Source organism: Sinocyclocheilus rhinocerous, unplaced genomic scaffold (genome assembly GCF_001515625.1).
Source record: "Sinocyclocheilus rhinocerous isolate Xijiao unplaced genomic scaffold, SAMN03320098_v1.1 scaffold1624, whole genome shotgun sequence".
NCBI lineage: Eukaryota > Metazoa > Chordata > Actinopteri > Cypriniformes > Cyprinidae > Sinocyclocheilus > Sinocyclocheilus rhinocerous.
This window is the reverse complement of record NW_015639527.1, coordinates 20,259-29,205: the sequence shown is the minus strand read 5'-3', so window position 1 is coordinate 29,205 and position 8,947 is coordinate 20,259. Positions and strand designations below refer to the sequence as shown.

General features: G+C 37.3%; 1 pseudogene; it reads right to left on the bottom strand.

Annotated features, from left to right (window-relative positions):
- Positions 1-2,051: 2,051 nt before the first annotated feature.
- Positions 2,052-8,947, bottom strand: part of LOC107751404 (uromodulin-like 1) — a 12,107-nt pseudogene continuing 5,211 nt past the window's right edge.

Below are 8,947 nucleotides of genomic sequence, written 5' to 3'. Positions count from 1 at the left end.
CCATCGTGTTTTCTAGAGGGACAAGCCAAGAGGCCAAGATGTGCAGTGGAGTGTGTCGAGTTGTTCAGGGGGGTGGCGATGTCCCCAGCTTTATAACGAAGGCATGTTAAATCATTTAATTGTTCCCTAAAAGCATAAAGTCTAATTAGCATAGACATAATTGCCATGCCTTGCGGCATGGGGCAAGTGACATCTAGGCAAGATGTTAATTGTTGTAATTGCCATTGTAACATTCCTGAATGCATGTTATGTAAATGATGTGCAAAAAAAAGAAAGTTCATTCACAGCATTTGGTCATTTTAACGCCTGTGTTAATTGGACATATGTTTGTTTAAGAACACATGGCAGCACACCAGTGGCTAATATCAAACGCCCTGACACAGGGCCTAAAATTAATACTCACCAAGTGTAAAAGTATAAACAAGAGTAAAAATCAATGTTGGCAACTATATGAAATTTGCCAGTTGGCCGTTTTTTTTTATTCTGAAAATGCCTGAGAATGCAATATGGTTTAGCGCGATTATCAGATCTGAATGCATTGTAGTTATAAAAATACATTTAAAAACTATATAAAAAGGTGTTTGGTGGATTCAGTATTCATCTTGTTAATCTTGCATTGATTTACTAAAAAGAGAAAGCAACAGATCTAGGATACACATGGGCAAAAAATAATTATCGCCAATTCCAGTATCTTTTAAAATTGGTCCTAGCTGTTAATTATTGATATTCTTTCACCCGACAAACAGAAATGATCCCGGATTGCGTTATAAGCTGATATATATCATTAGTAGAAAGTTTGTGTTGAGTAAGCCCATCGATGGAGAAGCACGGGGCAACACGCATCCATGCTTTGCATTTTATGCAAGACAAAACAATTGATTTTTGCAAATCATTTTAAATACATCAGCAGTCCTTTTACCTGGTTTTCCCAATAGACCCCTAGTGTTGAGTGGAACCATGGAATGTCTTTAGCAATAATGCAAAATCAATGAGCAGAAACAGAGCGATCATCTCCTTAAACGCAAACTGCTATTTCACTGATTTCTAATTAAATTGACAGTGAGTCCAAACAAACGGGCCTCCTCGCTGCACAGATAATACAATACTCTTGGTTTTAAAGACCAAATAATGTGGCTGACTTCAGAGTAACAAAATTATACAATTTCGCTTTCTTGGCGCTGAATGAAAACATCGATCTGTAAACATACTCTTTTGATCGTTCTAAACGCTCAACAAAGCCTAGTGTCTTGAAATAGATATTTGTATGATAATTCTTCCATTTATCTTTGAGATGCGGTGGGGAGATGAGAAGCCCTCTTCTATTTGCAGTTCCATTAATCTTTTGAAGTCTTAAATGCGTAATCCAATGAAAGACAAAGCTGAAATCCAGAGCCAGTCGTACCGGATTAAATATTTATAGTGGATGCCTTTCTCCGTTCCTACACCAACAACTTCTACGCTTGTTGCTCTTTGCTATGAAGTGAGCTAAGGCGCTTGTGTGCTCGCTGGCCCAAAAACGGGGAGGACAGCGCAATCAGAAAAGTACCAGAATCAACATGAAATAGCTAACAATTACTGGCATTTTCCCGCACCAACAATTTGTCCTCTTTTGAACTCTGATATGTCTCCCATTATGTTGTGTGCATTGCAATAGTTTATGTAAAACTGTGCTATTGCTCTGCTAATTCAACCTTCACACTCTGCTCTTACTGGTGGAATGTGCAATCAGTGAAGATTGGCCACCAGGCTGCGCAAATATAGCCATGAAACCTCCAACACTATATTGGCCAGTGTTTCCGGTTCATTGTCCAACTCCTGTATATTGTATACAAATGTTACATTTTAAAGTGCTGACCAAAAAAAAAATTGGATTAAATTCAACAGAATTGTTTTTAATACAAAAATATAGTCAAATCCATTAATTCCATGAATCCTTTAAAGGTAATCCATTAATTAAATGTTCTATATAGCCTATACTGAGCCTATTAGTAATACTAATATCCAATAATAAAACGATCAGTTTACGGCTACAGTTGACTATCTGAGTGCAGTTATGTGTCAAAAACATGATAGGTAAAGCTCTCCTGCTGTGATTTAAAACGGAAGTTGTAGTTCCCGATTTTCCTTTTATGATACACCAAACCTGCAGTGGCAGCCAGGGAGAACAGAAACACACCAACACCAAGCAGAACAAATCCAACAGAGTATTTGATATATCTGTTTGGACTGATGTTTTAAGAAAAAGAAAGAGAAAGATTTTGTCAGCTGATAATATGTCCTCATATGCAGGGTACAGATATTATATGAGCATTCATATGCATTAAATAAGAAGTATTTACTTGTATGAAATCTCTTTAAGGTTCCAATGGAAGCCTTTGTCACTCCAATTAAGTTAGAAGACCTGTATGTCCTCCCCATACAAGCCTAATGAATTGCAAAAATATTAAACTTTCTTGCATTTCACATGCTGTTCATTTAATCTATAAAGAAAAGAATAAACAACAAAATACACTGAAATAAATAAAATAATAATTTGTAAAAAAATTATAATACCACAAACATTTATTTACATTAAACATTAAAAAATAAAACATTTAATTTTAAAACCAACTAGATACAAAATGTGGAGTGTGACTTAATTGTCCAAATGCTTTGTAGGGTCACTGTGTATGAATTTCATGAAACATAAGCTCAAGACTCATGGGTCTGCAGGTGTTGTCCTGAATTTCGACACAGATCTGGATCTGGCAGTGCAGGTAGATGACATACTGATTCACTAATTTGAATATCTGCACTGACAGCAAAGACACAGTGTTGTTTCCGTTCTGAACAACAGTTGTGTATGCGTCTGGCACTGGACATCTGAGGAGCAGTGCGAGATGTGTGAACACTGGCATTACACAGCGGGTTTCTAATAACAGCACAATTAAATGAATTGAACAACTGTGATGATAGATCATGGTAAAAGCAAATTTTGAAAGCTGCAAGTTCTAATCAAATGAAATTAGCCAGTGCAAAAATTATATTCCCAGATTGAAAGGCATTATTCAGCTGCACCCACCCGTTATCCAGAAATGGATAATAGGGACTCTCTGATGAGTCACTGCTGGAAGTGGCCCAGCACTTGTTGATGATAACTTTGATTTGGGAGATAGTAGTGTTGACCCCAACCTCCAAAATGACCTCTTCATCAGGGGAGAAGGTGTAATTCTCAGGTAAAGGAATTGTGCCATTCAGCAGCCGCAAAGTAACCTGGAAACTACCCAATCCTGCCACTGGGTCATTGATCATATCAAAATACCTTCAAAAGATAGTAATCAGTGTGACAAAATGAGTATCACCCAGAACTCAGATCATTTTTAGGGCTTTTTAAAAGGATTTTTACATTTTTATAGTACATTATTTAATTGTATTAATTTTTATATTTTAAATATTACATTTTTTGTTTTTATTATTTAATCATGTTTTTTATTATTTATTAAGTGTAAACAAATGTAAATAAAAAATAATTTAGTATAGCAATTAGATTCTAATAATTTAATTCTAATAATTCATTTAGACATGCGTTTTGATTAATAAAATGTAATTTAACCATTAAAAAGGAGTCCAGAAAAAAATAACGGCCCAAAAAAGCCGTAAACCTAGGGGAAACACTGAGTAATAAGTGGAGAGAAAAACAAGCTCCATGGAGACAGTTGCTATGGAAGCACTGTACCCTGCGGGGCGTATCCTGTGTGTGTGTATTATTAATTTTTTTATATTGTAAAGGTTTACATTTATTGTTGGTTGTTTATTTATTTATATTTTAAGTTAAAAAAAAAATACTGTATTTTAGCATTTAGATTATAATAAAAATAACAGTTGAGGACAATGACAATGGCAAATAACATTATTTTATTCAAATAACATCTATTCTATTCTAACTGGAGTTTATTAATTTAGATAATATGGTCTCAGTTTGATATCAGAATTTAGGAAAAATACGTGTGTTTGACATATACGCTGACATAATTAATACCTAAAATTGAGTCTAGATGTCTTTGACGTGACAAGAGATGGCGTATTACGTAACAGTGTTTCCCCTGTCATTATATTAGGGGGGCGGAAAAAAGCCGTAAACCTAGGGGAAACACTGAGTAATAAGTGGAGAGAAAAACAAGCTCCATGGAGACAGTTGCTATGGAAGCACTGTACCCTGCGGGGCGTATCCCGTGGAGATAAAGATGCAACTGGGGTAAGTGCAAATGACAGGAATTTCCAGACGCACAGAAGCCATCGAAAAACTGCTCACATTGTTGTATAGAGTCACATTAGCAAAATTATGGGTGCTGTTCTGAAAGACAAAAAAAACACATTGGTTACGTTATCATACTACACACTACATAAACATAATTTATGGAGTTTAATGATACTGGAGGACTTAAATGCGCTAATGTAGTACCACACTTATCCCAAGATGTAGTGAGCCATACGTAGGAATTATTTCTCCCACTGGAACCACAATCTGGTTTGCCGAGGTACAATGACCTCTCTGGGATGTTATTGGCCTGCAAGACGTCTTGCTTTATGACGACTGATATATACCCTGGGCTGCACTCAACAGCTACAGAGGAGATCAAATGGCCAGTATTGTTTGATGCCTTTTGACTCAGAGCTACAGCTCTGACAGTGTTCTGTGTCATAGGTAAGAGTGCTGTTGTAGGAATGTTGGTCGGCACTGTTGTGAGTCTGTTAGTAGTTGTGGAAGTTGAAGACGTGGTGTTGCTCTGAACATGAGCTGTACTGCTCATAGGTGGGTTTCCAAACAAGGTGTTTTTAATAGAAGATGTTGTAGTACCCGTGGTGGCAGTGGAATTTGAAGATACTCCAGGATAGTTTGTAGTGAGATGAACAGTTAATGCTGTAGCATTAGGTGAAGCTGTGGTCATGAACAGGATGAGGAAAAAAAATTAACTTAAATGATTTTAGCAAATGGCTGCAATATAACAAAGAGTGCAAAATTTAAGGGGGTCTGAATACTTTCCGTACCCACTGTATATATTATTAAATAATATAATATATATTACACATATAATATATATTACACATACATTAAATAATATATATTACACACATATATATATTATTTCGAAATAATGCATGAAACCATTACCTGCTATGTATATACTGCTGATGTCTACTTCATATTTGGAGCTGTTCTTAAGAGACTCCATCAGAGCACCGGACACGCTAGACATGTCCAAGTTGCTGCCTGGTTCAAATATGACGGAAAAGTTCACGATTACGCTGCCGGATGAGAGGGATGTTATCTGGATGATGACTTGTCCAGACATGACTAGTGCATGTATCTCTGTAGACAAGGACAAAAGAATCTGGGGACACATTTGAAAGTGAATCAACACAGTTCTGAGAGTGATCCCGTTTACGATAAATCATAGATCATGAAATTGAAATTAGATTTTTACACTTTATGGAGAAAATGTGAGTGCTATCCTATGCAAAAAATTAAGGTGTTGCCAGTGGTTGCTTATTTGGATCAAGTTACTCTATGAAAATTTCTTTGGTTGCCACTCTACTTGTCAGGGATTCATCACAGTCACTGCAGTCACCAGCCCGGATAATCATTCACTCTGTTGACACTCACCTACCTTAACCTAACCCATTCCACTCCTCCACATCCTGTACCAATAAACCATCCTGTCTTTCACTTACCCGTTGTGTCTGGCCTTGCTTTATGACACTACTAGACCTGCACACATTTCTTTAAACCATATTAATTATTCACACCCTAGTGCATGTTGGAAACAGGGCAAATGGTATTGAATCACAAAGCCATTTGTTTTGTATATGTCTGTTTGAACTAAAAAAACATTTAATACTCGAATTAGTAAAACTCTAATCCGGAAAAAAATATATAGTATATACTATATAGTAATACAAACGCTGCAATTAGTTGCATTACTTGTGTTGTAATAGACTTTGGAATAGTAAGTAAACAAAAAAAAATCAGAATTATTTGCTTGATATACAGTAAGAATCACTTGTGCCACTTCTCAAAATTTCTTAACAAAAATGTCCTTTGCCGTATGTTCTGGAACAAGTGCATTTTGCATAACAAACCACATGTAGATTGTAGAAGATGTCTGGCTGAAGAAAGGATTATTTGAACTTGAAGAGGGACCAACAGTGGATGTCCAGAATGGTCTCAAGGTGACGGTACTCATTTGTCCTCCATCAGTTTTATTATCTTAAAAAAGGAAAGGACAGCAGCACAAACAATGTTCAAAATGATTGCTGATGAAGAAGTGCATCATAACTGATCATAATCAGAAGTTATTCTAGTGTACCTGGCATTGAGTGAGTAGTCCAGGATGGGGTGGTAGTGTTGTTGATGAAAGTTTGTGTAGCGACTCTGGGGGCTGATTAGAAACAGAAAACACTTGACTGGATCTTGGTCCCCACAAAATGATGGGGTTTCATGTGGTTAAGATGGCATCGTTATGTAATGGTTGTCCTTTCTTACCAATGCAAACTGTGAAGGATTGAGGTCGTGATACCCATGATAGCAGTCACACAAATAAGACCCTACTGTATTTCTGCAGTGTGCATGTAGAGAACAACTGTTCAACTCCGGAGCTGCACATTCATCCACATCTAGGAAATTACAATGTATGCATGTCGATTTATCAAGATAATGGACACGTTTGAATGACATTATTACATAAAAGTTAATTTTTTATAAAAATAAAAAAAAGATCTCTGTAGATCAATGGTTCCCAATTAATTTAGCTTCAGGATCCAAATTGTACATTATACATCAAGTGGCAACTCCGTAAAAATGTCAATAAAAATGTTCATAAAATCAAAAAGTGAAATATATAAAATTGTATTATTCACATTGATAGCGCTGTTCTTTACAAACTGAATCATATGAAATGCTTTGGTTTCACAATCGCAGAAATCCGACTTGCACCACAACATTAGTCACCTCCTCAATGATTCCCAGCAGATACAGTTTTGTAGAGATGACTTCTAGAAAGATAACTTTAGAAGAACAAACCAGCAGTGAGGAAGAGGTTGTGAAGGGCCCTGCTGTCCATGACCAGACATGATGCACAGAAATTTCATCAGTTCCCAGAGCGCCAGTTACCTACAGAAACACCCAACAGTTACATCACTGCAGAACATACCCACTGTATATATAATGAGCTGCCTACCTGGACAGCATATTTGGCATCTTAAAGTTTATAAAGCACATAATGTGAGTTGAATGATAAACTGATGATTACAAACCACAGAGTGCAGCAGTCTGGTGTGGTTGAAGAGTCCTTTGTCCATGGTAACTATAGCTGATAGGATGTCTTAACTGTCATTGTCACATTGAAGCACCAGGTTCTGTTGACTTGAGGAAAAATGGGCTTTTTAAACTCAGTGTATGTTATTTAACAATGTACCTATAAGAATTCTGGGATGCAGGATATGGGTTTATGTATACCTGGTGGTATTGGGTCTGAACACTGAGAGATGTTTTCAGTCGGACAGCAGTTTTGCCACTGAGGACAATCAATGTCCCAGCTGCTCACAGAGCCAAGAGGAGTTTGAATTATTCCACAGAGACCTTGTCGTTCTTGTTGAGGGACACAGTCCTGGCTTAGAGTTTCTGCACTTCTGTCCAAGGCTAAGATAATGGCAATATCAATATCAAAAAAGACTCAAAAAAGACTCAAAAAAGTGTACAGTGGCCAACAATTATGTCAATTTTCATTGTAGATCAAGACAATCTGCAGCATCTCTTCCTTTCTTTAATTTCCTGGGACAATTCTATTTCATATTAATTTGTTTGAAAGTACTCACACAAGGCACAGTAACTCCCAACTTGTTCATAGCCATGGCAACATTTCATGACCTGTTTGGGCATGTCATACACCTGTGTTCAGTATTCTGTTTTATAAACCGTGACATAACACATTGTCCATGGCAGCCACCCACCACACGGACACGGTCTCCTCTGGGTGTACGAGGTTGGATAGGAGATCACATTGGTCACTGACACAGACTCAGTCATATTACACAGATGATAACCTGACAGAGTCCGATCATATCCTGAAAGAAAAATAAAAGAAATTCAAAATTGTCTGAAATTGACAAATTGAACAATTGTATACTTTCTAATACTTCCTTTTATACTTTTCTTATGTTTTTGCACCAAGACTTCACCAATGCTCACTAAGACTGAATTTGTTTGATCAAAATAATACTGTAATATTATTAAATTTGCAATTATTACAACTGTTTCCGAAGTGGAAAGAGCAAACGTACGGAAATTTCGGTGGTTTCTTTAAGTTTAAGGCTTTTAACCAAAGCCAACGAGCTTCTTCTCCCTTCGGAGGGGCGTGCAAATCATAGGGTGCCCCACATCCACATTCAGCTCTGGTGCATGGATTATGGTCAAAACAAATGTTTTGCAGGTATTTTTTACGCTTGAACCAGCTATTATGACACCCCCTAACTACACAAAGTACGCCAGTCTTTCTGTGGTCCATGTTAAAGGGGTCATAGGATGTGATTTCATATGATGTGATTTCAACACTCTTTGGAGTGTTACAAGCTCTTGGTGCATAAAAAAGATCTTTAAAGTTGCAAAGACTAAAGTCTCAAATCCAAAGAGATATTCTTTATAAAAGTTAAGAGTCAACCACGCCTACCTAAAACGGCTCGTTCTAACAGGCCCCCACATGTCTACGTCACGATGTGGGAAGATTTGCATAACGCCGCCCAAATGTTCACGCAAAGAAAGAAGGCGTAACTTTTATTCTCACTGTAGTATTGTTGCTGCCGCCATGCCTAGAGCTGATCCGTGCTGGTCGCTGAGGAAATACATCAACTTCGTGCTGTGGAACGCCGGATCGGCTTTCACCGTGGACGAAGCGGAGTCCAGCCCGGGGTC